This window comes from Schistocerca cancellata, unplaced genomic scaffold, assembly GCF_023864275.1.
Source record: "Schistocerca cancellata isolate TAMUIC-IGC-003103 unplaced genomic scaffold, iqSchCanc2.1 HiC_scaffold_583, whole genome shotgun sequence".
Taxonomy (NCBI): Eukaryota; Metazoa; Arthropoda; class Insecta; order Orthoptera; family Acrididae; genus Schistocerca; species Schistocerca cancellata.
Window position 1 is genome coordinate 40,775 of NW_026046595.1, and position 25,922 is coordinate 66,696.

The following is a 25,922-nucleotide window of genomic DNA, read 5'->3' on the forward strand; positions in this document are numbered from 1 at the left end:
CCTCTTATGGCATGCAATAGACAACCAGAACAGCTACAGGAGAGGGTCAGTTTTGTTGTCAGCGGTAGTTGCATTATCACAAACGCAGAGTAATTCCATTGGCGTCGCATGAAAACGAATACCTGCCGAAACCCGGGATCGAACCAGGGACCTTTAGATCTTCAGTCTAACGCTCTCCCAACTGAGCTATTTCGGCTGACGTCGAAGGTTGCCATTTGCATGTGTTCGTTAATTTGTGCCTCGTTGCCAATTTCAGTCACCTTCGTCTGATAAGACATAGGGACGCTGAAGGGCGAGCAGCCGATGCAGTGAAGTTCCACACACATTTCTTCAGCTTCCGTCATCGTAACAAGCAAACATGTCGACTCGATTCGTGTGATATTGAATTCGCTGACTTGACGTGACGCCACGCTGACGCTAGAAAACACGTGCTATATCGATGCCAGGGGCAACTCGTGTGCAGAGAACGAGACACAAGAAGGAGTGAGCCTCTCCACCATATGAGAGGCAGTATCTAGCAGATACACACGGTAAAACATTCGACTTGCGTTAGCTCATAAATTGCTACACGTCATCGTCTGCAAGCTAAAATGGACACATCTGCACTGCCCAGTGAGGCGACACTTGTACTAACACCTGGTGGACGGCTGTGAGACTAGGAGATGAGCTGCGGCTTCTGGGGGCGACTGTAACGCTGCGCCCTCGATCAAATAACACTGCACATTGCTGGTGACCCACATGTTTAGTAGTGACGCAACTGCTAGGATGCAGCTCAACGTCCGCCTTTTGAGAGCGAGAAAATTTTCGCAGTCGGCAGGACTCGAACCTACGCTCCCAGAGGGAATCTGATTTCAAGTCAGACGCCTTAACCACTCGGCCACGACTGCCGGTGGCGGAAGCGACTCCCGACAAGTGAAGCCGCCATCTTTAGAAGCAATCTGATGGCAGAAAACGGCGTGGCCTCACTCTTTGCTGTAGGGTTTCCATTAGCCGTTACGAAAGTGTACTAATTTCCCACTGACTTATGGCTCCAATGGCGACTTCACCGACTTCCCACTGACGCACCGCTGACGCTAGTTTTCTGTCGTCTTAAAACGATGGACATACCTCCAAGCAGCTGCGAGATCTTAAGAAAAGAAAAAAAAACGCTGCACCACTGCTTTTGCCGCACTCGAATGATTGAAATTGCGATTCATAAAAAGAAAATGAAATGTCCGCTCTGTCCAACACTTTCGAGCACATCTGTGTACTCACCATCTCAGCGACGGCTTTCTGCAGTCCCAGCGTCAGTGCGAGGTGAACCGAAAGGCACAGTAAGTAGCTGTCGTCGCGAAAACTCAGTATTCTTAAAACGGAAATTTTCGTCTTGTTGAGAATGGCATCACTGGTTGCACCCGCATTCGCCCACGCATGTCACATGTGTGCGAAAACGTTTGCTCCTCTTTACGCAAAATCGCACGCAGCCGGTAGGATTCGAACCTACGCTCCCAGAGGGAATCTGATTTCGAGTCAGACGCCTTAACCACTCGGCCACGACTGCCGTTAGCGCGGTGTTCTCTCGACACATGCAACTGCTACCGTTTAAAACACTGTGGTGTCAGAAAACGGCGTAGCTGCATTATTTTCCGTAGCGTTTCCACCGCTACCAGACGAATCGCTACCAAAGTATTAAAATTTCCGCCCGGACAGGGACTTGAACCCTGGACCCTTAGGTTAAAAGCCTAATGCTCTACCGACTGAGCTATCCGGGCTCACACAAGGCTGCAAAACCTCCCACGATGCACAACTATACATTGACTCATGTCCTTTACTGTTGTTCAATCGCTGCATGGGGCCGTTACTAATAAAACGTCGCCCAAATGCTGTCTACAAACTTATCGCGCTAAGCCCGTAACACACTATCGAAGACTGCTGACACACGATGCAACAACAAATTGTACCAGTTGTTACGTCTCATACGTTGGAGCAGAGAATTTACGTGTTTTGTCGACACTCACTGGGCAATTGGAAAATTCACAAGCATTTCGAATGCAATGTTTCCCACGCTTTCGCTCATTTCACGGTTCCGTTGAAGATGTTCTTCACCACCTGACACAGAAAAGGGAATGCAGTCGGTAGGATATTTTTAATTCTTTTGCTTCTAAGGGAGTTAGTTGTCTAGTAAGTTCCTCTTATGGCATGCAATAGACAACCAGAACAGCTACAGGAGAGGGTCAGTTTTGTTGTCAGCGGTAGTTGCATTATCACAAACGCAGAGTAATTCCATTGGCGTCGCATGAAAACGAATACCTGCCGAAACCCGGGATCGAACCAGGGACCTTTAGATCTTCAGTCTAACGCTCTCCCAACTGAGCTATTTCGGCTGACGTCGAAGGTTGCCATTTGCATGTGTTCGTTAATTTGTGCCTCGTTGCCAATTTCACAGTCACCTTCGTCTGATAAGACATAGGGACGCTGAAGGGCGAGCAGCCGATGCAGTGAAGTTCCACACACATTTCTTCAGCTTCCGTCATCGTAACAAGCAAACATGTCGACTCGATTCGTGTGATATTGAATTCGCTGACTTGACGTGACGCCACGCTGACGCTAGAAAACACGTGCTATATCGATGCCAGGGGCAACTCGTGTGCAGAGAACGAGACACAAGAAGGAGTGAGCCTCTCCACCATATGAGAGGCAGTATCTAGCAGATACACACGGTAAAACATTCGACTTGCGTTAGCTCATAAATTGCTACACGTCATCGTCTGCAAGCTAAAATGGACACATCTGCACTGCCCAGTGAGGCGACACTTGTACTAACACCTGGTGGACGGCTGTGAGACTAGGAGATGAGCTGCGGCTTCTGGGGGCGACTGTAACGCTGCGCCCTCGATCAAATAACACTGCACATTGCTGGTGACCCACATGTTTAGTAGTGACGCAACTGCTAGGATGCAGCTCAACGTCCGCCTTTTGAGAGCGAGAAAATTTTCGCAGTCGGCAGGACTCGAACCTACGCTCCCAGAGGGAATCTGATTTCAAGTCAGACGCCTTAACCACTCGGCCACGACTGCCGGTGGCGGAAGCGACTCCCGACAAGTGAAGCCGCCATCTTTAGAAGCAATCTGATGGCAGAAAACGGCGTGGCCTCACTCTTTGCTGTAGGGTTTCCATTAGCCGTTACGAAAGTGTACTAATTTCCCACTGACTTATGGCTCCAATGGCGACTTCACCGACTTCCCACTGACGCACCGCTGACGCTAGTTTTCTGTCGTCTTAAAACGATGGACATACCTCCAAGCAGCTGCGAGATCTTAAGAAAAGAAAAAAAAACGCTGCACCACTGCTTTTGCCGCACTCGAATGATTGAAATTGCGATTCATAAAAAGAAAATGAAATGTCCGCTCTGTCCAACACTTTCGAGCACATCTGTGTACTCACCATCTCAGCGACGGCTTTCTGCAGTCCCAGCGTCAGTGCGAGGTGAACCGAAAGGCACAGTAAGTAGCTGTCGTCGCGAAAACTCAGTATTCTTAAAACGGAAATTTTCGTCTTGTTGAGAATGGCATCACTGGTTGCACCCGCATTCGCCCACGCATGTCACATGTGTGCGAAAACGTTTGCTCCTCTTTACGCAAAATCGCACGCAGCCGGTAGGATTCGAACCTACGCTCCCAGAGGGAATCTGATTTCGAGTCAGACGCCTTAACCATTCGGCCACGACTGCCGTTAGCGCGGTGTTCTCTCGACACATGCAACTGCTACCGTTTAAAACACTGTGGTGTCAGAAAACGGCGTAGCTGCATTATTTTCCGTAGCGTTTCCACCGCTACCAGACGAAACGCTACCAAAGTATTAAAATTTCCGCCCGGACAGGGACTTGAACCCTGGACCCTTAGGTTAAAAGCCTAATGCTCTACCGACTGAGCTATCCGGGCTCACACAAGGCTGCAAAACCTCCCACGATGCACAACTATACATTGACTCATGTCCTTTACTGTTGTTCAATCGCTGCATGGGGCCGTTACTAATAAAACGTCGCCCAAATGCTGTCTACAAACTTATCGCGCTAAGCCCGTAACACACTATCGAAGACTGCTGACACACGATGCAACAACAAATTGTACCAGTTGTTACGTCTCATACGTTGGAGCAGAGAATTTACGTGTTTTGTCGACACTCACTGGGCAATTGGAAAATTCACAAGCATTTCGAATGCAATGTTTCCCACGCTTTCGCTCATTTCACGGTTCCGTTGAAGATGTTCTTCACCACCTGACACAGAAAAGGGAATGCAGTCGGTAGGATATTTTTAATTCTTTTGCTTCTAAGGGAGTTAGTTGTCTAGTAAGTTCCTCTTATGGCATGCAATAGACAACCAGAACAGCTACAGGAGAGGGTCAGTTTTGTTGTCAGCGGTAGTTGCATTATCACAAACGCAGAGTAATTCCATTGGCGTCGCATGAAAACGAATACCTGCCGAAACCCGGGATCGAACCAGGGACCTTTAGATCTTCAGTCTAACGCTCTCCCAACTGAGCTATTTCGGCTGACGTCGAAGGTTGCCATTTGCATGTGTTCGTTAATTTGTGCCTCGTTGCCAATTTCACAGTCACCTTCGTCTGATAAGACATAGGGACGCTGAAGGGCGAGCAGCCGATGCAGTGAAGTTCCACACACATTTCTTCAGCTTCCGTCATCGTAACAAGCAAACATGTCGACTCGATTCGTGTGATATTGAATTCGCTGACTTGACATGACGCCACGCTGACGCTAGAAAACACGTGCTATATCGATGCCAGGGGCAACTCGTGTGCAGAGAACGAGACACAAGAAGGAGTGAGCCTCTCCACCATATGAGAGGCAGTATCTAGCAGATACACACGGTAAAACATTCGACTTGCGTTAGCTCATAAATTGCTACACGTCATCGTCTGCAAGCTAAAATGGACACATCTGCACTGCCTAGTGAGGCGACACTTGTACTAACACCTGGTGGACGGCTGTGAGACTAGGAGATGAGCTGCGGCTTCTGGGGGCGACTGTAACGCTGCGCCCTCGATCAAATAACACTGCACATTGCTGGTGACCCACATGTTTAGTAGTGACGCAACTGCTAGGATGCAGCTCAACGTCCGCCTTTTGAGAGCGAGAAAATTTTCGCAGTCGGCAGGACTCGAACCTACGCTCCCAGAGGGAATCTGATTTCAAGTCAGACGCCTTAACCACTCGGCCACGACTGCCGGTGGCGGAAGCGACTCCCGACAAGTGAAGCCGCCATCTTTAGAAGCAATCTGATGGCAGAAAACGGCGTGGCCTCACTCTTTGCTGTAGGGTTTCCATTAGCCGTTACGAAAGTGTACTAATTTCCCACTGACTTATGGCTCCAATGGCGACTTCACCGACTTCCCACTGACGCACCGCTGACGCTAGTTTTCTGTCGTCTTAAAACGATGGACATACCTCCAAGCAGCTGCGAGATCTTAAGAAAAGAAAAAAAAACGCTGCACCACTGCTTTTGCCGCACTCGAATGATTGAAATTGCGATTCATAAAAAGAAAATGAAATGTCCGCTCTGTCCAACACTTTCGAGCACATCTGTGTACTCACCATCTCAGCGACGGCTTTCTGCAGTCCCAGCGTCAGTGCGAGGTGAACCGAAAGGCACAGTAAGTAGCTGTCGTCGCGAAAACTCAGTATTCTTAAAACGGAAATTTTCGTCTTGTTGAGAATGGCATCACTGGTTGCACCCGCATTCGCCCACGCATGTCACATGTGTGCGAAAACGTTTGCTCCTCTTTACGCAAAATCGCACGCAGCCGGTAGGATTCGAACCTACGCTCCCAGAGGGAATCTGATTTCGAGTCAGACGCCTTAACCATTCGGCCACGACTGCCGTTAGCGCGGTGTTCTCTCGACACATGCAACTGCTACCGTTTAAAACACTGTGGTGTCAGAAAACGGCGTAGCTGCATTATTTTCCGTAGCGTTTCCACCGCTACCAGACGAATCGCTACCAAAGTATTAAAATTTCCGCCCGGACAGGGACTTGAACCCTGGACCCTTAGGTTAAAAGCCTAATGCTCTACCGACTGAGCTATCCGGGCTCACACAAGGCTGCAAAACCTCCCACGATGCACAACTATACATTGACTCATGTCCTTTACTGTTGTTCAATCGCTGCATGGGGCCGTTACTAATAAAACGTCGCCCAAATGCTGTCTACAAACTTATCGCGCTAAGCCCGTAACACACTATCGAAGACTGCTGACACACGATGCAACAACAAATTGTACCAGTTGTTACGTCTCATACGTTGGAGCAGAGAATTTACGTGTTTTGTCGACACTCACTGGGCAATTGGAAAATTCACAAGCATTTCGAATGCAATGTTTCCCACGCTTTCGCTCATTTCACGGTTCCGTTGAAGATGTTCTTCACCACCTGACACAGAAAAGGGAATGCAGTCGGTAGGATATTTTTAATTCTTTTGCTTCTAAGGGAGTTAGTTGTCTAGTAAGTTCCTCTTATGGCATGCAATAGACAACCAGAACAGCTACAGGAGAGGGTCAGTTTTGTTGTCAGCGGTAGTTGCATTATCACAAACGCAGAGTAATTCCATTGGCGTCGCATGAAAACGAATACCTGCCGAAACCCGGGATCGAACCAGGGACCTTTAGATCTTCAGTCTAACGCTCTCCCAACTGAGCTATTTCGGCTGACGTCGAAGGTTGCCATTTGCATGTGTTCGTTAATTTGTGCCTCGTTGCCAATTTCAGTCACCTTCGTCTGATAAGACATAGGGACGCTGAAGGGCGAGCAGCCGATGCAGTGAAGTTCCACACACATTTCTTCAGCTTCCGTCATCGTAACAAGCAAACATGTCGACTCGATTCGTGTGATATTGAATTCGCTGACTTGACGTGACGCCACGCTGACGCTAGAAAACACGTGCTATATCGATGCCAGGGGCAACTCGTGTGCAGAGAACGAGACACAAGAAGGAGTGAGCCTCTCCACCATATGAGAGGCAGTATCTAGCAGATACACACGGTAAAACATTCGACTTGCGTTAGCTCATAAATTGCTACACGTCATCGTCTGCAAGCTAAAATGGACACATCTGCACTGCCCAGTGAGGCGACACTTGTACTAACACCTGGTGGACGGCTGTGAGACTAGGAGATGAGCTGCGGCTTCTGGGGGCGACTGTAACGCTGCGCCCTCGATCAAATAACACTGCACATTGCTGGTGACCCACATGTTTAGTAGTGACGCAACTGCTAGGATGCAGCTCAACGTCCGCCTTTTGAGAGCGAGAAAATTTTCGCAGTCGGCAGGACTCGAACCTACGCTCCCAGAGGGAATCTGATTTCAAGTCAGACGCCTTAACCACTCGGCCACGACTGCCGGTGGCGGAAGCGACTCCCGACAAGTGAAGCCGCCATCTTTAGAAGCAATCTGATGGCAGAAAACGGCGTGGCCTCACTCTTTGCTGTAGGGTTTCCATTAGCCGTTACGAAAGTGTACTAATTTCCCACTGACTTATGGCTCCAATGGCGACTTCACCGACTTCCCACTGACGCACCGCTGACGCTAGTTTTCTGTCGTCTTAAAACGATGGACATACCTCCAAGCAGCTGCGAGATCTTAAGAAAAGAAAAAAAAACGCTGCACCACTGCTTTTGCCGCACTCGAATGATTGAAATTGCGATTCATAAAAAGAAAATGAAATGTCCGCTCTGTCCAACACTTTCGAGCACATCTGTGTACTCACCATCTCAGCGACGGCTTTCTGCAGTCCCAGCGTCAGTGCGAGGTGAACCGAAAGGCACAGTAAGTAGCTGTCGTCGCGAAAACTCAGTATTCTTAAAACGGAAATTTTCGTCTTGTTGAGAATGGCATCACTGGTTGCACCCGCATTCGCCCACGCATGTCACATGTGTGCGAAAACGTTTGCTCCTCTTTACGCAAAATCGCACGCAGCCGGTAGGATTCGAACCTACGCTCCCAGAGGGAATCTGATTTCGAGTCAGACGCCTTAACCACTCGGCCACGACTGCCGTTAGCGCGGTGTTCTCTCGACACATGCAACTGCTACCGTTTAAAACACTGTGGTGTCAGAAAACGGCGTAGCTGCATTATTTTCCGTAGCGTTTCCACCGCTACCAGACGAATCGCTACCAAAGTATTAAAATTTCCGCCCGGACAGGGACTTGAACCCTGGACCCTTAGGTTAAAAGCCTAATGCTCTACCGACTGAGCTATCCGGGCTCACACAAGGCTGCAAAACCTCCCACGATGCACAACTATACATTGACTCATGTCCTTTACTGTTGTTCAATCGCTGCATGGGGCCGTTACTAATAAAACGTCGCCCAAATGCTGTCTACAAACTTATCGCGCTAAGCCCGTAACACACTATCGAAGACTGCTGACACACGATGCAACAACAAATTGTACCAGTTGTTACGTCTCATACGTTGGAGCAGAGAATTTACGTGTTTTGTCGACACTCACTGGGCAATTGGAAAATTCACAAGCATTTCGAATGCAATGTTTCCCACGCTTTCGCTCATTTCACGGTTCCGTTGAAGATGTTCTTCACCACCTGACACAGAAAAGGGAATGCAGTCGGTAGGATATTTTTAATTCTTTTGCTTCTAAGGGAGTTAGTTGTCTAGTAAGTTCCTCTTATGGCATGCAATAGACAACCAGAACAGCTACAGGAGAGGGTCAGTTTTGTTGTCAGCGGTAGTTGCATTATCACAAACGCAGAGTAATTCCATTGGCGTCGCATGAAAACGAATACCTGCCGAAACCCGGGATCGAACCAGGGACCTTTAGATCTTCAGTCTAACGCTCTCCCAACTGAGCTATTTCGGCTGACGTCGAAGGTTGCCATTTGCATGTGTTCGTTAATTTGTGCCTCGTTGCCAATTTCACAGTCACCTTCGTCTGATAAGACATAGGGACGCTGAAGGGCGAGCAGCCGATGCAGTGAAGTTCCACACACATTTCTTCAGCTTCCGTCATCGTAACAAGCAAACATGTCGACTCGATTCGTGTGATATTGAATTCGCTGACTTGACGTGACGCCACGCTGACGCTAGAAAACACGTGCTATATCGATGCCAGGGGCAACTCGTGTGCAGAGAACGAGACACAAGAAGGAGTGAGCCTCTCCACCATATGAGAGGCAGTATCTAGCAGATACACACGGTAAAACATTCGACTTGCGTTAGCTCATAAATTGCTACACGTCATCGTCTGCAAGCTAAAATGGACACATCTGCACTGCCCAGTGAGGCGACACTTGTACTAACACCTGGTGGACGGCTGTGAGACTAGGAGATGAGCTGCGGCTTCTGGGGGCGACTGTAACGCTGCGCCCTCGATCAAATAACACTGCACATTGCTGGTGACCCACATGTTTAGTAGTGACGCAACTGCTAGGATGCAGCTCAACGTCCGCCTTTTGAGAGCGAGAAAATTTTCGCAGTCGGCAGGACTCGAACCTACGCTCCCAGAGGGAATCTGATTTCAAGTCAGACGCCTTAACCACTCGGCCACGACTGCCGGTGGCGGAAGCGACTCCCGACAAGTGAAGCCGCCATCTTTAGAAGCAATCTGATGGCAGAAAACGGCGTGGCCTCACTCTTTGCTGTAGGGTTTCCATTAGCCGTTACGAAAGTGTACTAATTTCCCACTGACTTATGGCTCCAATGGCGACTTCACCGACTTCCCACTGACGCACCGCTGACGCTAGTTTTCTGTCGTCTTAAAACGATGGACATACCTCCAAGCAGCTGCGAGATCTTAAGAAAAGAAAAAAAAACGCTGCACCACTGCTTTTGCCGCACTCGAATGATTGAAATTGCGATTCATAAAAAGAAAATGAAATGTCCGCTCTGTCCAACACTTTCGAGCACATCTGTGTACTCACCATCTCAGCGACGGCTTTCTGCAGTCCCAGCGTCAGTGCGAGGTGAACCGAAAGGCACAGTAAGTAGCTGTCGTCGCGAAAACTCAGTATTCTTAAAACGGAAATTTTCGTCTTGTTGAGAATGGCATCACTGGTTGCACCCGCATTCGCCCACGCATGTCATATGTGTGCGAAAACGTTTGCTCCTCTTTACGCAAAATCGCACGCAGCCGGTAGGATTCGAACCTACGCTCCCAGAGGGAATCTGATTTCGAGTCAGACGCCTTAACCACTCGGCCACGACTGCCGTTAGCGCGGTGTTCTCTCGACACATGCAACTGCTACCGTTTAAAACACTGTGGTGTCAGAAAACGGCGTAGCTGCATTATTTTCCGTAGCGTTTCCACCGCTACCAGACGAATCGCTACCAAAGTATTAAAATTTCCGCCCGGACAGGGACTTGAACCCTGGACCCTTAGGTTAAAAGCCTAATGCTCTACCGACTGAGCTATCCGGGCTCACACAAGGCTGCAAAACCTCCCACGATGCACAACTATACATTGACTCATGTCCTTTACTGTTGTTCAATCGCTGCATGGGGCCGTTACTAATAAAACGTCGCCCAAATGCTGTCTACAAACTTATCGCGCTAAGCCCGTAACACACTATCGAAGACTGCTGACACACGATGCAACAACAAATTGTACCAGTTGTTACGTCTCATACGTTGGAGCAGAGAATTTACGTGTTTTGTCGACACTCACTGGGCAATTGGAAAATTCACAAGCATTTCGAATGCAATGTTTCCCACGCTTTCGCTCATTTCACGGTTCCGTTGAAGATGTTCTTCACCACCTGACACAGAAAAGGGAATGCAGTCGGTAGGATATTTTTAATTCTTTTGCTTCTAAGGGAGTTAGTTGTCTAGTAAGTTCCTCTTATGGCATGCAATAGACAACCAGAACAGCTACAGGAGAGGGTCAGTTTTGTTGTCAGCGGTAGTTGCATTATCACAAACGCAGAGTAATTCCATTGGCGTCGCATGAAAACGAATACCTGCCGAAACCCGGGATCGAACCAGGGACCTTTAGATCTTCAGTCTAACGCTCTCCCAACTGAGCTATTTCGGCTGACGTCGAAGGTTGCCATTTGCATGTGTTCGTTAATTTGTGCCTCGTTGCCAATTTCACAGTCACCTTCGTCTGATAAGACATAGGGACGCTGAAGGGCGAGCAGCCGATGCAGTGAAGTTCCACACACATTTCTTCAGCTTCCGTCATCGTAACAAGCAAACATGTCGACTCGATTCGTGTGATATTGAATTCGCTGACTTGACGTGACGCCACGCTGACGCTAGAAAACACGTGCTATATCGATGCCAGGGGCAACTCGTGTGCAGAGAACGAGACACAAGAAGGAGTGAGCCTCTCCACCATATGAGAGGCAGTATCTAGCAGATACACACGGTAAAACATTCGACTTGCGTTAGCTCATAAATTGCTACACGTCATCGTCTGCAAGCTAAAATGGACACATCTGCACTGCCCAGTGAGGCGACACTTGTACTAACACCTGGTGGACGGCTGTGAGACTAGGAGATGAGCTGCGGCTTCTGGGGGCGACTGTAACGCTGCACCCTCGATCAAATAACACTGCACATTGCTGGTGACCCACATGTTTAGTAGTGACGCAACTGCTAGGATGCAGCTCAACGTCCGCCTTTTGAGAGCGAGAAAATTTTCGCAGTCGGCAGGACTCGAACCTACGCTCCCAGAGGGAATCTGATTTCAAGTCAGACGCCTTAACCACTCGGCCACGACTGCCGGTGGCAGAAGCGACTCCCGACAAGTGAAGCCGCCATCTTTAGAAGCAATCTGATGGCAGAAAACGGCGTGGCCTCACTCTTTGCTGTAGGGTTTCCATTAGCCGTTACGAAAGTGTACTAATTTCCCACTGACTTATGGCTCCAATGGCGACTTCACCGACTTCCCACTGACGCACCGCTGACGCTAGTTTTCTGTCGTCTTAAAACGATGGACATACCTCCAAGCAGCTGCGAGATCTTAAGAAAAGAAAAAAAAACGCTGCACCACTGCTTTTGCCGCACTCGAATGATTGAAATTGCGATTCATAAAAAGAAAATGAAATGTCCGCTCTGTCCAACACTTTCGAGCACATCTGTGTACTCACCATCTCAGCGACGGCTTTCTGCAGTCCCAGCGTCAGTGCGAGGTGAACCGAAAGGCACAGTAAGTAGCTGTCGTCGCGAAAACTCAGTATTCTTAAAACGGAAATTTTCGTCTTGTTGAGAATGGCATCACTGGTTGCACCCGCATTCGCCCACGCATGTCACATGTGTGCGAAAACGTTTGCTCCTCTTTACGCAAAATCGCACGCAGCCGGTAGGATTCGAACCTACGCTCCCAGAGGGAATCTGATTTCGAGTCAGACGCCTTAACCACTCGGCCACGACTGCCGTTAGCGCGGTGTTCTCTCGACACATGCAACTGCTACCGTTTAAAACACTGTGGTGTCAGAAAACGGCGTAGCTGCATTATTTTCCGTAGCGTTTCCACCGCTACCAGACGAATCGCTACCAAAGTATTAAAATTTCCGCCCGGACAGGGACTTGAACCCTGGACCCTTAGGTTAAAAGCCTAATGCTCTACCGACTGAGCTATCCGGGCTCACACAAGGCTGCAAAACCTCCCACGATGCACAACTATACATTGACTCATGTCCTTTACTGTTGTTCAATCGCTGCATGGGGCCGTTACTAATAAAACGTCGCCCAAATGCTGTCTACAAACTTATCGCGCTAAGCCCGTAACACACTATCGAAGACTGCTGACACACGATGCAACAACAAATTGTACCAGTTGTTACGTCTCATACGTTGGAGCAGAGAATTTACGTGTTTTGTCGACACTCACTGGGCAATTGGAAAATTCACAAGCATTTCGAATGCAATGTTTCCCACGCTTTCGCTCATTTCACGGTTCCGTTGAAGATGTTCTTCACCACCTGACACAGAAAAGGGAATGCAGTCGGTAGGATATTTTTAATTCTTTTGCTTCTAAGGGAGTTAGTTGTCTAGTAAGTTCCTCTTATGGCATGCAATAGACAACCAGAACAGCTACAGGAGAGGGTCAGTTTTGTTGTCAGCGGTAGTTGCATTATCACAAACGCAGAGTAATTCCATTGGCGTCGCATGAAAACGAATACCTGCCGAAACCCGGGATCGAACCAGGGACCTTTAGATCTTCAGTCTAACGCTCTCCCAACTGAGCTATTTCGGCTGACGTCGAAGGTTGCCATTTGCATGTGTTCGTTAATTTGTGCCTCGTTGCCAATTTCACAGTCACCTTCGTCTGATAAGACATAGGGACGCTGAAGGGCGAGCAGCCGATGCAGTGAAGTTCCACACACATTTCTTCAGCTTCCGTCATCGTAACAAGCAAACATGTCGACTCGATTCGTGTGATATTGAATTCGCTGACTTGACGTGACGCCACGCTGACGCTAGAAAACACGTGCTATATCGATGCCAGGGGCAACTCGTGTGCAGAGAACGAGACACAAGAAGGAGTGAGCCTCTCCACCATATGAGAGGCAGTATCTAGCAGATACACACGGTAAAACATTCGACTTGCGTTAGCTCATAAATTGCTACACGTCATCGTCTGCAAGCTAAAATGGACACATCTGCACTGCCCAGTGAGGCGACACTTGTACTAACACCTGGTGGACGGCTGTGAGACTAGGAGATGAGCTGCGGCTTCTGGGGGCGACTGTAACGCTGCGCCCTCGATCAAATAACACTGCACATTGCTGGTGACCCACATGTTTAGTAGTGACGCAACTGCTAGGATGCAGCTCAACGTCCGCCTTTTGAGAGCGAGAAAATTTTCGCAGTCGGCAGGACTCGAACCTACGCTCCCAGAGGGAATCTGATTTCAAGTCAGACGCCTTAACCACTCGGCCACGACTGCCGGTGGCGGAAGCGACTCCCGACAAGTGAAGCCGCCATCTTTAGAAGCAATCTGATGGCAGAAAACGGCGTGGCCTCACTCTTTGCTGTAGGGTTTCCATTAGCCGTTACGAAAGTGTACTAATTTCCCACTGACTTATGGCTCCAATGGCGACTTCACCGACTTCCCACTGACGCACCGCTGACGCTAGTTTTCTGTCGTCTTAAAACGATGGACATACCTCCAAGCAGCTGCGAGATCTTAAGAAAAGAAAAAAAAACGCTGCACCACTGCTTTTGCCGCACTCGAATGATTGAAATTGCGATTCATAAAAAGAAAATGAAATGTCCGCTCTGTCCAACACTTTCGAGCACATCTGTGTACTCACCATCTCAGCGACGGCTTTCTGCAGTCCCAGCGTCAGTGCGAGGTGAACCGAAAGGCACAGTAAGTAGCTGTCGTCGCGAAAACTCAGTATTCTTAAAACGGAAATTTTCGTCTTGTTGAGAATGGCATCACTGGTTGCACCCGCATTCGCCCACGCATGTCACATGTGTGCGAAAACGTTTGCTCCTCTTTACGCAAAATCGCACGCAGCCGGTAGGATTCGAACCTACGCTCCCAGAGGGAATCTGATTTCGAGTCAGACGCCTTAACCACTCGGCCACGACTGCCGTTAGCGCGGTGTTCTCTCGACACATGCAACTGCTACCGTTTAAAACACTGTGGTGTCAGAAAACGGCGTAGCTGCATTATTTTCCGTAGCGTTTCCACCGCTACCAGACGAATCGCTACCAAAGTATTAAAATTTCCGCCCGGACAGGGACTTGAACCCTGGACCCTTAGGTTAAAAGCCTAATGCTCTACCGACTGAGCTATCCGGGCTCACACAAGGCTGCAAAACCTCCCACGATGCACAACTATACATTGACTCATGTCCTTTACTGTTGTTCAATCGCTGCATGGGGCCGTTACTAATAAAACGTCGCCCAAATGCTGTCTACAAACTTATCGCGCTAAGCCCGTAACACACTATCGAAGACTGCTGACACACGATGCAACAACAAATTGTACCAGTTGTTACGTCTCATACGTTGGAGCAGAGAATTTACGTGTTTTGTCGACACTCACTGGGCAATTGGAAAATTCACAAGCATTTCGAATGCAATGTTTCCCACGCTTTCGCTCATTTCACGGTTCCGTTGAAGATGTTCTTCACCACCTGACACAGAAAAGGGAATGCAGTCGGTAGGATATTTTTAATTCTTTTGCTTCTAAGGGAGTTAGTTGTCTAGTAAGTTCCTCTTATGGCATGCAATAGACAACCAGAACAGCTACAGGAGAGGGTCAGTTTTGTTGTCAGCGGTAGTTGCATTATCACAAACGCAGAGTAATTCCATTGGCGTCGCATGAAAACGAATACCTGCCGAAACCCGGGATCGAACCAGGGACCTTTAGATCTTCAGTCTAACGCTCTCCCAACTGAGCTATTTCGGCTGACGTCGAAGGTTGCCATTTGCATGTGTTCGTTAATTTGTGCCTCGTTGCCAATTTCACAGTCACCTTCGTCTGATAAGACATAGGGACGCTGAAGGGCGAGCAGCCGATGCAGTGAAGTTCCACACACATTTCTTCAGCTTCCGTCATCGTAACAAGCAAACATGTCGACTCGATTCGTGTGATATTGAATTCGCTGACTTGACGTGACGCCACGCTGACGCTAGAAAACACGTGCTATATCGATGCCAGGGGCAACTCGTGTGCAGAGAACGAGACACAAGAAGGAGTGAGCCTCTCCACCATATGAGAGGCAGTATCTAGCAGATACACACGGTAAAACATTCGACTTGCGTTAGCTCATAAATTGCTACACGTCATCGTCTGCAAGCTAAAATGGACACATCTGCACTGCCCAGTGAGGCGACACTTGTACTAACACCTGGTGGACGGCTGTGAGACTAGGAGATGAGCTGCGGCTTCTGGGGGCGACTGTAACGCTGCGCCCTCGATCAAATAACACTGCACATTGCTGGTGACCCACGTGTTTAGTAGTGACGCAACTGCTAGGTGCATCCTAGCAACATCCGCCTTTTGAGAGCGAGAAAATTTTCGCAGTCGGCAGGACTCGAACCTACGCTCCCAGAGGGAATCTGATTTCAAGTCAGACGCCTTAACCACTCGGCCACGACTGCCGGTGGCGGAAGCGACTCCCGACAAGTGAAGCCGCCATCTTTAGAAGCAATCTGATGGCAGAAAACGGCGTGGCCTCACTCTTTGCTGTAGGGTTTCCATTAGCCGTTACGAAAGTGTACTAATTTCCCACTGACTTATGGCTCCAATGGCGACTTCACCGACTTCCCACTGACGCACCGCTGACGCTAGTTTTCTGTCGTCTTAAAACGATGGACATACCTCCAAGCAGCTGCGAGATCTTAAGAAAAGAAAAAAAAACGCTGCACCACTGCTTTTGCCGCACTCGAATGATTGAAATTGCGATTCATAAAAAGAAAATGAAATGTCCGCTCTGTCCAACACTTTCGAGCACATCTGTGTACTCACCATCTCAGCGACGGCTTTCTGCAGTCCCAGCGTCAGTGCGAGGTGAACCGAAAGGCACAGTAAGTAGCTGTCGTCGCGAAAACTCAGTATTCTTAAAACGGAAATTTTCGTCTTGTTGAGAATGGCATCACTGGTTGCACCCGCATTCGCCCACGCATGTCACATGTGTGCGAAAACGTTTGCTCCTCTTTACGCAAAATCGCATGCAGCCGGTAGGATTCGAACCTACGCTCCCAGAGGGAATCTGATTTCGAGTCAGACGCCTTAACCACTCGGCCACGACTGCCGTTAGCGCGGTGTTCTCTCGACACATGCAACTGCTACCGTTTAAAACACTGTGGTGTCAGAAAACGGCGTAGCTGCATTATTTTCCGTAGCGTTTCCACCGCTACCAGACGAATCGCTACCAAAGTATTAAAATTTCCGCCCGGACAGGGACTTGAACCCTGGACCCTTAGGTTAAAAGCCTAATGCTCTACCGACTGAGCTATCCGGGCTCACACAAGGCTGCAAAACCTCCCACGATGCACAACTATACATTGACTCATGTCCTTTACTGTTGTTCAATCGCTGCATGGGGCCGTTACTAATAAAACGTCGCCCAAATGCTGTCTACAAACTTATCGCGCTAAGCCCGTAACACACTATCGAAGACTGCTGACACACGATGCAACAACAAATTGTACCAGTTGTTACGTCTCATACGTTGGAGCAGAGAATTTACGTGTTTTGTCGACACTCACTGGGCAATTGGAAAATTCACAAGCATTTCGAATGCAATGTTTCCCACGCTTTCGCTCATTTCACGGTTCCGTTGAAGATGTTCTTCACCACCTGACACAGAAAAGGGAATGCAGTCGGTAGGATATTTTTAATTCTTTTGCTTCTAAGGGAGTTAGTTGTCTAGTAAGTTCCTCTTATGGCATGCAATAGACAACCAGAACAGCTACAGGAGAGGGTCAGTTTTGTTGTCAGCGGTAGTTGCATTATCACAAACGCAGAGTAATTCCATTGGCGTCGCATGAAAACGAATACCTGCCGAAACCCGGGATCGAACCAGGGACCTTTAGATCTTCAGTCTAACGCTCTCCCAACTGAGCTATTTCGGCTGACGTCGAAGGTTGCCATTTGCATGTGTTCGTTAATTTGTGCCTCGTTGCCAATTTCACAGTCACCTTCGTCTGATAAGACATAGGGACGCTGAAGGGCGAGCAGCCGATGCAGTGAAGTTCCACACACATTTCTTCAGCTTCCGTCATCGTAACAAGCAAACATGTCGACTCGATTCGTGTGATATTGAATTCGCTGACTTGACGTGACGCCACGCTGACGCTAGAAAACACGTGCTATATCGATGCCAGGGGCAACTCGTGTGCAGAGAACGAGACACAAGAAGGAGTGAGCCTCTCCACCATATGAGAGGCAGTATCTAGCAGATACACACGGTAAAACATTCGACTTGCGTTAGCTCATAAATTGCTACACGTCATCGTCTGCAAGCTAAAATGGACACATCTGCACTGCCCAGTGAGGCGACACTTGTACTAACACCTGGTGGACGGCTGTGAGACTAGGAGATGAGCTGCGGCTTCTGGGGGCGACTGTAACGCTGCGCCCTCGATCAAATAACACTGCACATTGCTGGTGACCCACATGTTTAGTAGTGACGCAACTGCTAGGATGCAGCTCAACGTCCGCCTTTTGAGAGCGAGAAAATTTTCGCAGTCGGCAGGACTCGAACCTACGCTCCCAGAGGGAATCTGATTTCAAGTCAGACGCCTTAACCACTCGGCCACGACTGCCGGTGGCGGAAGCGACTCCCGACAAGTGAAGCCGCCATCTTTAGAAGCAATCTGATGGCAGAAAACGGCGTGGCCTCACTCTTTGCTGTAGGGTTTCCATTAGCCGTTACGAAAGTGTACTAATTTCCCACTGACTTATGGCTCCAATGGCGACTTCACCGACTTCCCACTGACGCACCGCTGACGCTAGTTTTCTGTCGTCTTAAAACGATGGACATACCTCCAAGCAGCTGCGAGATCTTAAGAAAAGAAAAAAAAACGCTGCACCACTGCTTTTGCCGCACTCGAATGATTGAAATTGCGATTCATAAAAAGAAAATGAAATGTCCGCTCTGTCCAACACTTTCGAGCACATCTGTGTACTCACCATCTCAGCGACGGCTTTCTGCAGTCCCAGCGTCAGTGCGACGTGAACCGAAAGGCACAGTAAGTAGCTGTCGTCGCGAAAACTCAGTATTCTTAAAACGGAAATTTTCGTCTTGTTGAGAATGGCATCACTGGTTGCACCCGCATTCGCCCACGCATGTCACATGTGTGCGAAAACGTTTGCTCCTCTTTACGCAAAATCGCACGCAGCCGGTAGGATTCGAACCTACGCTCCCAGAGGGAATCTGATTTCGAGTCAGACGCCTTAACCACTCGGCCACGACTGCCGTTAGCGCGGTGTTCTCTCGACACATGCAACTGCTACCGTTTAAAACACTGTGGTGTCAGAAAACGGCGTAGCTGCATTATTTTCCGTAGCGTTTCCACCGCTACCAGACGAATCGCTACCAAAGTATTAAAATTTCCGCCCGGACAGGGACTTGAACCCTGGACCCTTAGGTTAAAAGCCTAATGCTCTACCGACTGAGCTATCCGGGCTCACACAAGGCTGCAAAACCTCCCACGATGCACAACTATACATTGACTCATGTCCTTTACTGTTGTTCAATCGCTGCATGGGGCCGTTACTAATAAAACGTCGCCCAAATGCTGTCTACAAACTTATCGCGCTAAGCCCGTAACACACTATCGAAGACTGCTGACACACGATGCAACAACAAATTGTACCAGTTGTTACGTCTCATACGTTGGAGCAGAGAATTTACGTGTTTTGTCGACACTCACTGGGCAATTGGAAAATTCACAAGCATTTCGAATGCAATGTTTCCCACGCTTTCGCTCATTTCACGGTTCCGTTGAAGATGTTCTTCACCACCTGACACAGAAAAGGGAATGCAGTCGGTAGGATATTTTTAATTCTTTTGCTTCTAAGGGAGTTAGTTGTCTAGTAAGTTCCTCTTATGGCATGCAATAGACAACCAGAACAGCTACAGGAGAGGGTCAGTTTTGTTGTCAGCGGTAGTTGCATTATCACAAACGCAGAGTAATTCCATTGGCGTCGCATGAAAACGAATACCTGCCGAAACCCGGGATCGAACCAGGGACCTTTAGATCTTCAGTCTAACGCTCTCCCAACTGAGCTATTTCGGCTGACGTCGAAGGTTGCCATTTGCATGTGTTCGTTAATTTGTGCCTCGTTGCCAATTTCACAGTCACCTTCGTCTGATAAGACATAGGGACGCTGAAGGGCGAGCAGCCGATGCAGTGAAGTTCCACACACATTTCTTCAGCTTCCGTCATCGTAACAAGCAAACATGTCGACTCGATTCGTGTGATATTGAATTCGCTGACTTGACGTGACGCCACGCTGACGCTAGAAAACACGTGCTATATCGATGCCAGGGGCAACTCGTGTGCAGAGAACGAGACACAAGGGAGTGAGCCTCTCCACCATATGAGAGGCAGTATCTAGCAGATACACACGGTAAAACATTCGACTTGCGTTAGCTCATAAATTGCTACACGTCATCGTCTGCAAGCTAAAATGGACACATCTGCACTGCCCAGTGAGGCGACACTTGTACTAACACCTGGTGGACGGCTGTGAGACTAGGAGATGAGCTGCGGCTTCTGGGGGCGACTGTAACGCTGCGCCCTCGATCAAATAACACTGCACATTGCTGGTGACCCACATGTTTAGTAGTGACGCAACTGCTAGGATGCAGCTCAACGTCCGCCTTTTGAGAGCGAGAAAATTTTCGCAGTCGGCAGGACTCGAACCTACGCTCCCAGAGGGAATCTGATTTCAAGTCAGACGCCTTAACCACTCGGCCACGACTGCCGGTGGCGGAAGCGACTCCCGACAAGTGAAGCCGCCATCTTTAGAAGCAATCTGATGGCAGAAAACGGCGTGGCCTCACTCTTTGCTGTAGGGTTTCCATTAGCCGTTACGAAAGTGTACTAATTTCCCACTGACTTATGGCTCCAATGGCGACTTCACCGACTTCCCACTGACGCACCGCTGACGCTAGTTTTCTGTCGTCTTAAAACGATGGACATACCTCCAAGCAGCTGCGAGATCTTAAGAAAAGAAAAAAAAAACGCTGCACCACTGCTTTTGCCGCACTCGAATGATTGAAATTGCGATTCATAAAAAGAAAATGAAATGTCCGCTCTGTCCAACACTTTCGAGCACATCTGTGTACTCACCATCTCAGCGACGGCTTTCTGCAGTCCCAGCGTCAGTGCGAGGTGAACCGAAAGGCACAGTAAGTAGCTGTCGTCGCGAAAACTCAGTATTCTTAAAACGGAAATTTTCGTCTTGTTGAGAATGGCATCACTGGTTGCACCCGCATTCGCCCACGCATGTCACATGTGTGCGAAAACGTTTGCTCCTCTTTACGCAAAATCGCACGCAGCCGGTAGGATTCGAACCTACGCTCCCAGAGGGAATCTGATTTCGAGTCAGACGCCTTAACCACTCGGCCACGACTGCCGTTAGCGCGGTGTTCTCTCGACACATGCAACTGCTACCGTTTAAAACACTGTGGTGTCAGAAAACGGCGTAGCTGCATTATTTTCCGTAGCGTTTCCACCGCTACCAGACGAATCGCTACCAAAGTATTAAAATTTCCGCCCGGACAGGGACTTGAACCCTGGACCCTTAGGTTAAAAGCCTAATGCTCTACCGACTGAGCTATCCGGGCTCACACAAGGCTGCAAAACCTCCCACGATGCACAACTATACATTGACTCATGTCCTTTACTGTTGTTCAATCGCTGCATGGGGCCGTTACTAATAAAACGTCGCCCAAATGCTGTCTACAAACTTATCGCGCTAAGCCCGTAACACACTATCGAAGACTGCTGACACACGATGCAACAACAAATTGTACCAGTTGTTACGTCTCATACGTTGGAGCAGAGAATTTACGTGTTTTGTCGACACTCACTGGGCAATTGGAAAATTCACAAGCATTTCGAATGCAATGTTTCCCACGCTTTCGCTCATTTCACGGTTCCGTTGAAGATGTTCTTCACCACCTGACACAGAAAAGGGAATGCAGTCGGTAGGATATTTTTAATTCTTTTGCTTCTAAGGGAGTTAGTTGTCTAGTAAGTTCCTCTTATGGCATGCAATAGACAACCAGAACAGCTACAGGAGAGGGTCAGTTTTGTTGTCAGCGGTAGTTGCATTATCACAAACGCAGAGTAATTCCATTGGCGTCGCATGAAAACGAATACCTGCCGAAACCCGGGATCGAACCAGGGACCTTTAGATCTTCAGTCTAACGCTCTCCCAACTGAGCTATTTCGGCTGACGTCGAAGGTTGCCATTTGCATGTGTTCGTTAATTTGTGCCTCGTTGCCAATTTCACAGTCACCTTCGTCTGATAAGACATAGGGACGCTGAAGGGCGAGCAGCCGATGCAGTGAAGTTCCACACACATTTCTTCAGCTTCCGTCATCGTAACAAGCAAACATGTCGACTCGATTCGTGTGATATTGAATTCGCTGACTTGACGTGACGCCACGCTGACGCTAGAAAACACGTGCTATATCGATGCCAGGGGCAACTCGTGTGCAGAGAACGAGACACAAGAAGGAGTGAGCCTCTCCACCATATGAGAGGCAGTATCTAGCAGATACACACGGTAAAACATTCGACTTGCGTTAGCTCATAAATTGCTACACGTCATCGTCTGCAAGCTAAAATGGACACATCTGCACTGCCCAGTGAGGCGACACTTGTACTAACACCTGGTGGACGGCTGTGAGACTAGGAGATGAGCTGCGGCTTCTGGGGGCGACTGTAACGCTGCGCCCTCGATCAAATAACACTGCACATTGCTGGTGACCCACATGTTTAGTAGTGACGCAACTGCTAGGATGCAGCTCAACGTCCGCCTTTTGAGAGCGAGAAAATTTTCGCAGTCGGCAGGACTCGAACCTACGCTCCCAGAGGGAATCTGATTTCAAGTCAGACGCCTTAACCACTCGGCCACGACTGCCGGTGGCGGAAGCGACTCCCGACAAGTGAAGCCGCCATCTTTAGAAGCAATCTGATGGCAGAAAACGGCGTGGCCTCACTCTTTGCTGTAGGGTTTCCATTAGCCGTTACGAAAGTGTACTAATTTCCCACTGACTTATGGCTCCAATGGCGACTTCACCGACTTCCCACTGACGCACCGCTGACGCTAGTTTTCTGTCGTCTTAAAACGATGGACATACCTCCAAGCAGCTGCGAGATCTTAAGAAAAGAAAAAAAAAACGCTGCACCACTGCTTTTGCCGCACTCGAATGATTGAAATTGCGATTCATAAAAAGAAAATGAAATGTCCGCTCTGTCCAACACTTTCGAGCACATCTGTGTACTCACCATCTCAGCGACGGCTTTCTGCAGTCCCAGCGTCAGTGCGAGGTGAACCGAAAGGCACAGTAAGTAGCTGTCGTCGCGAAAACTCAGTATTCTTAAAACGGAAATTTTCGTCTTGTTGAGAATGGCATCACTGGTTGCACCCGCATTCGCCCACGCATGTCACATGTGTGCGAAAACGTTTGCTCCTCTTTACGCAAAATCGCACGCAGCCGGTAGGATTCGAACCTACGCTCCCAGAGGGAATCTGATTTCGAGTCAGACGCCTTAACCACTCGGCCACGACTGCCGTTAGCGCGGTGTTCTCTCGACACATGCAACTGCTACCGTTTAAAACACTGTGGTGTCAGAAAACGGCGTAGCTGCATTATTTTCCGTAGCGTTTCCACCGCTACCAGACGAATCGCTACCAAAGTATTAAAATTTCCGCCCGGACAGGGACTTGAACCCTGGACCCTTAGGTTAAAAGCCTAATGCTCTACCGACTGAGCTATCCGGGCTCACACAAGGCTGCAAAACCTCCCACGATGCACAACTATACATTGACTCATGTCCTTTACTGTTGTTCAATCGCTGCATGGGGCCGTTACTAATAAAACGTCGCCCAAATGCTGTCTACAAACTTATCGCGCTAAGCCCGTAACACACTATCGAAGACTGCTGACACACGATGCAACAACAAATTGTACCAGTTGTTACGTCTCATACGTTGGAGCAGAGAATTTACGTGTTTTGTCGACACTCACTGGGCAATTGGAAAATTCACAAGCATTTCGAATGCAATGTTTCCCACGCTTTCGCTCATTTCACGGTTCCGTTGAAGATGTTCTTCACCACCTGACACAGAAAAGGGAATGCAGTCGGTAGGATATTTTTAATTCTTTTGCTTCTAAGGGAGTTAGTTGTCTAGTAAGTTCCTCTTATGGCATGCAATAGACAACCAGAACAGCTACAGGAGAGGGTCAGTTTTGTTGTCAGCGGTAGTTGCATTATCACAAACGCAGAGTAATTCCATTGGCGTCGCATGAAAACGAATACCTGCCGAAACCCGGGATCGAACCAGGGACCTTTAGATCTTCAGTCTAACGCTCTCCCAACTGAGCTATTTCGGCTGACGTCGAAGGTTGCCATTTGCATGTGTTCGTTAATTTGTGCCTCGTTGCCAATTTCACAGTCACCTTCGTCTGATAAGACATAGGGACGCTGAAGGGCGAGCAGCCGATGCAGTGAAGTTCCACACACATTTCTTCAGCTTCCGTCATCGTAACAAGCAAACATGTCGACTCGATTCGTGTGATATTGAATTCGCTGACTTGACGTGACGCCACGCTGACGCTAGAAAACACGTGCTATATCGATGCCAGGGGCAACTCGTGTGCAGAGAACGAGACACAAGAAGGAGTGAGCCTCTCCACCATATGAGAGGCAGTATCTAGCAGATACACACGGTAAAACATTCGACTTGCGTTAGCTCATAAATTGCTACACGTCATCGTCTGCAAGCTAAAATGGACACATCTGCACTGCCCAGTGAGGCGACACTTGTACTAACACCTGGTGGACGGCTGTGAGACTAGGAGATGAGCTGCGGCTTCTGGGGGCGACTGTAACGCTGCGCCCTCGATCAAATAACACTGCACATTGCTGGTGACCCACATGTTTAGTAGTGACGCAACTGCTAGGATGCAGCTCAACGTCCGCCTTTTGAGAGCGAGAAAATTTTCGCAGTCGGCAGGACTCGAACCTACGCTCCCAGAGGGAATCTGATTTCAAGTCAGACGCCTTAACCACTCGGCCACGACTGCCGGTGGCGGAAGCGACTCCCGACAAGTGAAGCCGCCATCTTTAGAAGCAATCTGATGGCAGAAAACGGCGTGGCCTCACTCTTTGCTGTAGGGTTTCCATTAGCCGTTACGAAAGTGTACTAATTTCCCACTGACTTATGGCTCCAATGGCGACTTCACCGACTTCCCACTGACGCACCGCTGACGCTAGTTTTCTGTCGTCTTAAAACGATGGACATACCTCCAAGCAGCTGCGAGATCTTAAGAAAAGAAAAAAAAACGCTGCACCACTGCTTTTGCCGCACTCGAATGATTGAAATTGCGATTCATAAAAAGAAAATGAAATGTCCGCTCTGTCCAACACTTTCGAGCACATCTGTGTACTCACCATCTCAGCGACGGCTTTCTGCAGTCCCAGCGTCAGTGCGAGGTGAACCGAAAGGCACAGTAAGTAGCTGTCGTCGCGAAAACTCAGTATTCTTAAAACGGAAATTTTCGTCTTGTTGAGAATGGCATCACTGGTTGCACCCGCATTCGCCCACGCATGTCACATGTGTGCGAAAACGTTTGCTCCTCTTTACGCAAAATCGCACGCAGCCGGTAGGATTCGAACCTACGCTCCCAGAGGGAATCTGATTTCGAGTCAGACGCCTTAACCACTCGGCCACGACTGCCGTTAGCGCGGTGTTCTCTCGACACATGCAACTGCTACCGTTTAAAACACTGTGGTGTCAGAAAACGGCGTAGCTGCATTATTTTCCGTAGCGTTTCCACCGCTACCAGACGAATCGCTACCAAAGTATTAAAATTTCCGCCCGGACAGGGACTTGAACCCTGGACCCTTAGGTTAAAAGCCTAATGCTCTACCGACTGAGCTATCCGGGCTCACACAAGGCTGCAAAACCTCCCACGATGCACAACTATACATTGACTCATGTCCTTTACTGTTGTTCAATCGCTGCATGGGGCCGTTACTAATAAAACGTCGCCCAAATGCTGTCTACAAACTTATCGCGCTAAGCCCGTAACACACTATCGAAGACTGCTGACACACGATGCAACAACAAATTGTACCAGTTGTTACGTCTCATACGTTGGAGCAGAGAATTTACGTGTTTTGTCGACACTCACTGGGCAATTGGAAAATTCACAAGCATTTCGAATGCAATGTTTCCCACGCTTTCGCTCATTTCACGG

At 48.8% G+C, this 25,922-nt stretch overlaps 48 non-coding genes across 48 annotated transcripts; all 48 read right to left on the reverse strand.

Moving 5' to 3' along the window:
- Positions 1 to 123: 123 nt before the first annotated feature.
- On the reverse strand, positions 124 to 196 carry Trnaf-gaa (transfer RNA phenylalanine (anticodon GAA)). Its single transcript has one exon. It is a non-coding gene; the product is annotated as a tRNA-Phe (tRNA).
- Positions 197 to 805: 609 nt separating this feature from the next.
- Trnas-uga (transfer RNA serine (anticodon UGA)) lies at positions 806 to 887 on the reverse strand. The gene has a single exon. It is a non-coding gene; the product is annotated as a tRNA-Ser (tRNA).
- Positions 888 to 1,458: 571 nt separating this feature from the next.
- On the reverse strand, positions 1,459 to 1,540 carry Trnas-cga (transfer RNA serine (anticodon CGA)). Its single transcript has one exon. It is a non-coding gene; the product is annotated as a tRNA-Ser (tRNA).
- A 138-nt stretch (positions 1,541 to 1,678) lies between these two features.
- Positions 1,679 to 1,751, reverse strand: Trnak-uuu (transfer RNA lysine (anticodon UUU)). The gene has a single exon. It is a non-coding gene; the product is annotated as a tRNA-Lys (tRNA).
- Positions 1,752 to 2,290: 539 nt separating this feature from the next.
- Positions 2,291 to 2,363, reverse strand: Trnaf-gaa (transfer RNA phenylalanine (anticodon GAA)). The gene has a single exon. It is a non-coding gene; the product is annotated as a tRNA-Phe (tRNA).
- A 611-nt stretch (positions 2,364 to 2,974) lies between these two features.
- Trnas-uga (transfer RNA serine (anticodon UGA)) lies at positions 2,975 to 3,056 on the reverse strand. Its single transcript has one exon. It is a non-coding gene; the product is annotated as a tRNA-Ser (tRNA).
- Positions 3,057 to 3,627: 571 nt separating this feature from the next.
- Positions 3,628 to 3,709, reverse strand: Trnas-cga (transfer RNA serine (anticodon CGA)). Its single transcript has one exon. It is a non-coding gene; the product is annotated as a tRNA-Ser (tRNA).
- A 138-nt stretch (positions 3,710 to 3,847) lies between these two features.
- On the reverse strand, positions 3,848 to 3,920 carry Trnak-uuu (transfer RNA lysine (anticodon UUU)). Its single transcript has one exon. It is a non-coding gene; the product is annotated as a tRNA-Lys (tRNA).
- Positions 3,921 to 4,459: 539 nt separating this feature from the next.
- On the reverse strand, positions 4,460 to 4,532 carry Trnaf-gaa (transfer RNA phenylalanine (anticodon GAA)). The gene has a single exon. It is a non-coding gene; the product is annotated as a tRNA-Phe (tRNA).
- A 611-nt stretch (positions 4,533 to 5,143) lies between these two features.
- Positions 5,144 to 5,225, reverse strand: Trnas-uga (transfer RNA serine (anticodon UGA)). Its single transcript has one exon. It is a non-coding gene; the product is annotated as a tRNA-Ser (tRNA).
- A 571-nt stretch (positions 5,226 to 5,796) lies between these two features.
- On the reverse strand, positions 5,797 to 5,878 carry Trnas-cga (transfer RNA serine (anticodon CGA)). Its single transcript has one exon. It is a non-coding gene; the product is annotated as a tRNA-Ser (tRNA).
- A 138-nt stretch (positions 5,879 to 6,016) lies between these two features.
- Positions 6,017 to 6,089, reverse strand: Trnak-uuu (transfer RNA lysine (anticodon UUU)). Its single transcript has one exon. It is a non-coding gene; the product is annotated as a tRNA-Lys (tRNA).
- Positions 6,090 to 6,628: 539 nt separating this feature from the next.
- Positions 6,629 to 6,701, reverse strand: Trnaf-gaa (transfer RNA phenylalanine (anticodon GAA)). Its single transcript has one exon. It is a non-coding gene; the product is annotated as a tRNA-Phe (tRNA).
- Positions 6,702 to 7,310: 609 nt separating this feature from the next.
- On the reverse strand, positions 7,311 to 7,392 carry Trnas-uga (transfer RNA serine (anticodon UGA)). The gene has a single exon. It is a non-coding gene; the product is annotated as a tRNA-Ser (tRNA).
- Positions 7,393 to 7,963: 571 nt separating this feature from the next.
- Trnas-cga (transfer RNA serine (anticodon CGA)) lies at positions 7,964 to 8,045 on the reverse strand. The gene has a single exon. It is a non-coding gene; the product is annotated as a tRNA-Ser (tRNA).
- A 138-nt stretch (positions 8,046 to 8,183) lies between these two features.
- Positions 8,184 to 8,256, reverse strand: Trnak-uuu (transfer RNA lysine (anticodon UUU)). Its single transcript has one exon. It is a non-coding gene; the product is annotated as a tRNA-Lys (tRNA).
- Positions 8,257 to 8,795: 539 nt separating this feature from the next.
- On the reverse strand, positions 8,796 to 8,868 carry Trnaf-gaa (transfer RNA phenylalanine (anticodon GAA)). The gene has a single exon. It is a non-coding gene; the product is annotated as a tRNA-Phe (tRNA).
- Positions 8,869 to 9,479: 611 nt separating this feature from the next.
- Positions 9,480 to 9,561, reverse strand: Trnas-uga (transfer RNA serine (anticodon UGA)). The gene has a single exon. It is a non-coding gene; the product is annotated as a tRNA-Ser (tRNA).
- Positions 9,562 to 10,132: 571 nt separating this feature from the next.
- Positions 10,133 to 10,214, reverse strand: Trnas-cga (transfer RNA serine (anticodon CGA)). Its single transcript has one exon. It is a non-coding gene; the product is annotated as a tRNA-Ser (tRNA).
- Positions 10,215 to 10,352: 138 nt separating this feature from the next.
- Trnak-uuu (transfer RNA lysine (anticodon UUU)) lies at positions 10,353 to 10,425 on the reverse strand. The gene has a single exon. It is a non-coding gene; the product is annotated as a tRNA-Lys (tRNA).
- Positions 10,426 to 10,964: 539 nt separating this feature from the next.
- Trnaf-gaa (transfer RNA phenylalanine (anticodon GAA)) lies at positions 10,965 to 11,037 on the reverse strand. The gene has a single exon. It is a non-coding gene; the product is annotated as a tRNA-Phe (tRNA).
- A 611-nt stretch (positions 11,038 to 11,648) lies between these two features.
- Trnas-uga (transfer RNA serine (anticodon UGA)) lies at positions 11,649 to 11,730 on the reverse strand. Its single transcript has one exon. It is a non-coding gene; the product is annotated as a tRNA-Ser (tRNA).
- Positions 11,731 to 12,301: 571 nt separating this feature from the next.
- Positions 12,302 to 12,383, reverse strand: Trnas-cga (transfer RNA serine (anticodon CGA)). The gene has a single exon. It is a non-coding gene; the product is annotated as a tRNA-Ser (tRNA).
- A 138-nt stretch (positions 12,384 to 12,521) lies between these two features.
- Positions 12,522 to 12,594, reverse strand: Trnak-uuu (transfer RNA lysine (anticodon UUU)). The gene has a single exon. It is a non-coding gene; the product is annotated as a tRNA-Lys (tRNA).
- A 539-nt stretch (positions 12,595 to 13,133) lies between these two features.
- Positions 13,134 to 13,206, reverse strand: Trnaf-gaa (transfer RNA phenylalanine (anticodon GAA)). Its single transcript has one exon. It is a non-coding gene; the product is annotated as a tRNA-Phe (tRNA).
- A 611-nt stretch (positions 13,207 to 13,817) lies between these two features.
- Trnas-uga (transfer RNA serine (anticodon UGA)) lies at positions 13,818 to 13,899 on the reverse strand. The gene has a single exon. It is a non-coding gene; the product is annotated as a tRNA-Ser (tRNA).
- Positions 13,900 to 14,470: 571 nt separating this feature from the next.
- Trnas-cga (transfer RNA serine (anticodon CGA)) lies at positions 14,471 to 14,552 on the reverse strand. The gene has a single exon. It is a non-coding gene; the product is annotated as a tRNA-Ser (tRNA).
- A 138-nt stretch (positions 14,553 to 14,690) lies between these two features.
- Trnak-uuu (transfer RNA lysine (anticodon UUU)) lies at positions 14,691 to 14,763 on the reverse strand. Its single transcript has one exon. It is a non-coding gene; the product is annotated as a tRNA-Lys (tRNA).
- Positions 14,764 to 15,302: 539 nt separating this feature from the next.
- Positions 15,303 to 15,375, reverse strand: Trnaf-gaa (transfer RNA phenylalanine (anticodon GAA)). The gene has a single exon. It is a non-coding gene; the product is annotated as a tRNA-Phe (tRNA).
- A 613-nt stretch (positions 15,376 to 15,988) lies between these two features.
- Trnas-uga (transfer RNA serine (anticodon UGA)) lies at positions 15,989 to 16,070 on the reverse strand. The gene has a single exon. It is a non-coding gene; the product is annotated as a tRNA-Ser (tRNA).
- Positions 16,071 to 16,641: 571 nt separating this feature from the next.
- On the reverse strand, positions 16,642 to 16,723 carry Trnas-cga (transfer RNA serine (anticodon CGA)). Its single transcript has one exon. It is a non-coding gene; the product is annotated as a tRNA-Ser (tRNA).
- Positions 16,724 to 16,861: 138 nt separating this feature from the next.
- On the reverse strand, positions 16,862 to 16,934 carry Trnak-uuu (transfer RNA lysine (anticodon UUU)). The gene has a single exon. It is a non-coding gene; the product is annotated as a tRNA-Lys (tRNA).
- A 539-nt stretch (positions 16,935 to 17,473) lies between these two features.
- Trnaf-gaa (transfer RNA phenylalanine (anticodon GAA)) lies at positions 17,474 to 17,546 on the reverse strand. The gene has a single exon. It is a non-coding gene; the product is annotated as a tRNA-Phe (tRNA).
- A 611-nt stretch (positions 17,547 to 18,157) lies between these two features.
- On the reverse strand, positions 18,158 to 18,239 carry Trnas-uga (transfer RNA serine (anticodon UGA)). The gene has a single exon. It is a non-coding gene; the product is annotated as a tRNA-Ser (tRNA).
- A 571-nt stretch (positions 18,240 to 18,810) lies between these two features.
- Positions 18,811 to 18,892, reverse strand: Trnas-cga (transfer RNA serine (anticodon CGA)). The gene has a single exon. It is a non-coding gene; the product is annotated as a tRNA-Ser (tRNA).
- A 138-nt stretch (positions 18,893 to 19,030) lies between these two features.
- Trnak-uuu (transfer RNA lysine (anticodon UUU)) lies at positions 19,031 to 19,103 on the reverse strand. Its single transcript has one exon. It is a non-coding gene; the product is annotated as a tRNA-Lys (tRNA).
- A 539-nt stretch (positions 19,104 to 19,642) lies between these two features.
- Positions 19,643 to 19,715, reverse strand: Trnaf-gaa (transfer RNA phenylalanine (anticodon GAA)). The gene has a single exon. It is a non-coding gene; the product is annotated as a tRNA-Phe (tRNA).
- A 609-nt stretch (positions 19,716 to 20,324) lies between these two features.
- Positions 20,325 to 20,406, reverse strand: Trnas-uga (transfer RNA serine (anticodon UGA)). Its single transcript has one exon. It is a non-coding gene; the product is annotated as a tRNA-Ser (tRNA).
- Positions 20,407 to 20,978: 572 nt separating this feature from the next.
- On the reverse strand, positions 20,979 to 21,060 carry Trnas-cga (transfer RNA serine (anticodon CGA)). Its single transcript has one exon. It is a non-coding gene; the product is annotated as a tRNA-Ser (tRNA).
- A 138-nt stretch (positions 21,061 to 21,198) lies between these two features.
- On the reverse strand, positions 21,199 to 21,271 carry Trnak-uuu (transfer RNA lysine (anticodon UUU)). Its single transcript has one exon. It is a non-coding gene; the product is annotated as a tRNA-Lys (tRNA).
- Positions 21,272 to 21,810: 539 nt separating this feature from the next.
- Positions 21,811 to 21,883, reverse strand: Trnaf-gaa (transfer RNA phenylalanine (anticodon GAA)). The gene has a single exon. It is a non-coding gene; the product is annotated as a tRNA-Phe (tRNA).
- Positions 21,884 to 22,494: 611 nt separating this feature from the next.
- Positions 22,495 to 22,576, reverse strand: Trnas-uga (transfer RNA serine (anticodon UGA)). Its single transcript has one exon. It is a non-coding gene; the product is annotated as a tRNA-Ser (tRNA).
- Positions 22,577 to 23,148: 572 nt separating this feature from the next.
- On the reverse strand, positions 23,149 to 23,230 carry Trnas-cga (transfer RNA serine (anticodon CGA)). The gene has a single exon. It is a non-coding gene; the product is annotated as a tRNA-Ser (tRNA).
- Positions 23,231 to 23,368: 138 nt separating this feature from the next.
- Trnak-uuu (transfer RNA lysine (anticodon UUU)) lies at positions 23,369 to 23,441 on the reverse strand. The gene has a single exon. It is a non-coding gene; the product is annotated as a tRNA-Lys (tRNA).
- Positions 23,442 to 23,980: 539 nt separating this feature from the next.
- Positions 23,981 to 24,053, reverse strand: Trnaf-gaa (transfer RNA phenylalanine (anticodon GAA)). The gene has a single exon. It is a non-coding gene; the product is annotated as a tRNA-Phe (tRNA).
- A 611-nt stretch (positions 24,054 to 24,664) lies between these two features.
- Trnas-uga (transfer RNA serine (anticodon UGA)) lies at positions 24,665 to 24,746 on the reverse strand. The gene has a single exon. It is a non-coding gene; the product is annotated as a tRNA-Ser (tRNA).
- A 571-nt stretch (positions 24,747 to 25,317) lies between these two features.
- Trnas-cga (transfer RNA serine (anticodon CGA)) lies at positions 25,318 to 25,399 on the reverse strand. The gene has a single exon. It is a non-coding gene; the product is annotated as a tRNA-Ser (tRNA).
- A 138-nt stretch (positions 25,400 to 25,537) lies between these two features.
- Trnak-uuu (transfer RNA lysine (anticodon UUU)) lies at positions 25,538 to 25,610 on the reverse strand. Its single transcript has one exon. It is a non-coding gene; the product is annotated as a tRNA-Lys (tRNA).
- Between the last annotated feature and the right edge of the window lie 312 nt (positions 25,611 to 25,922).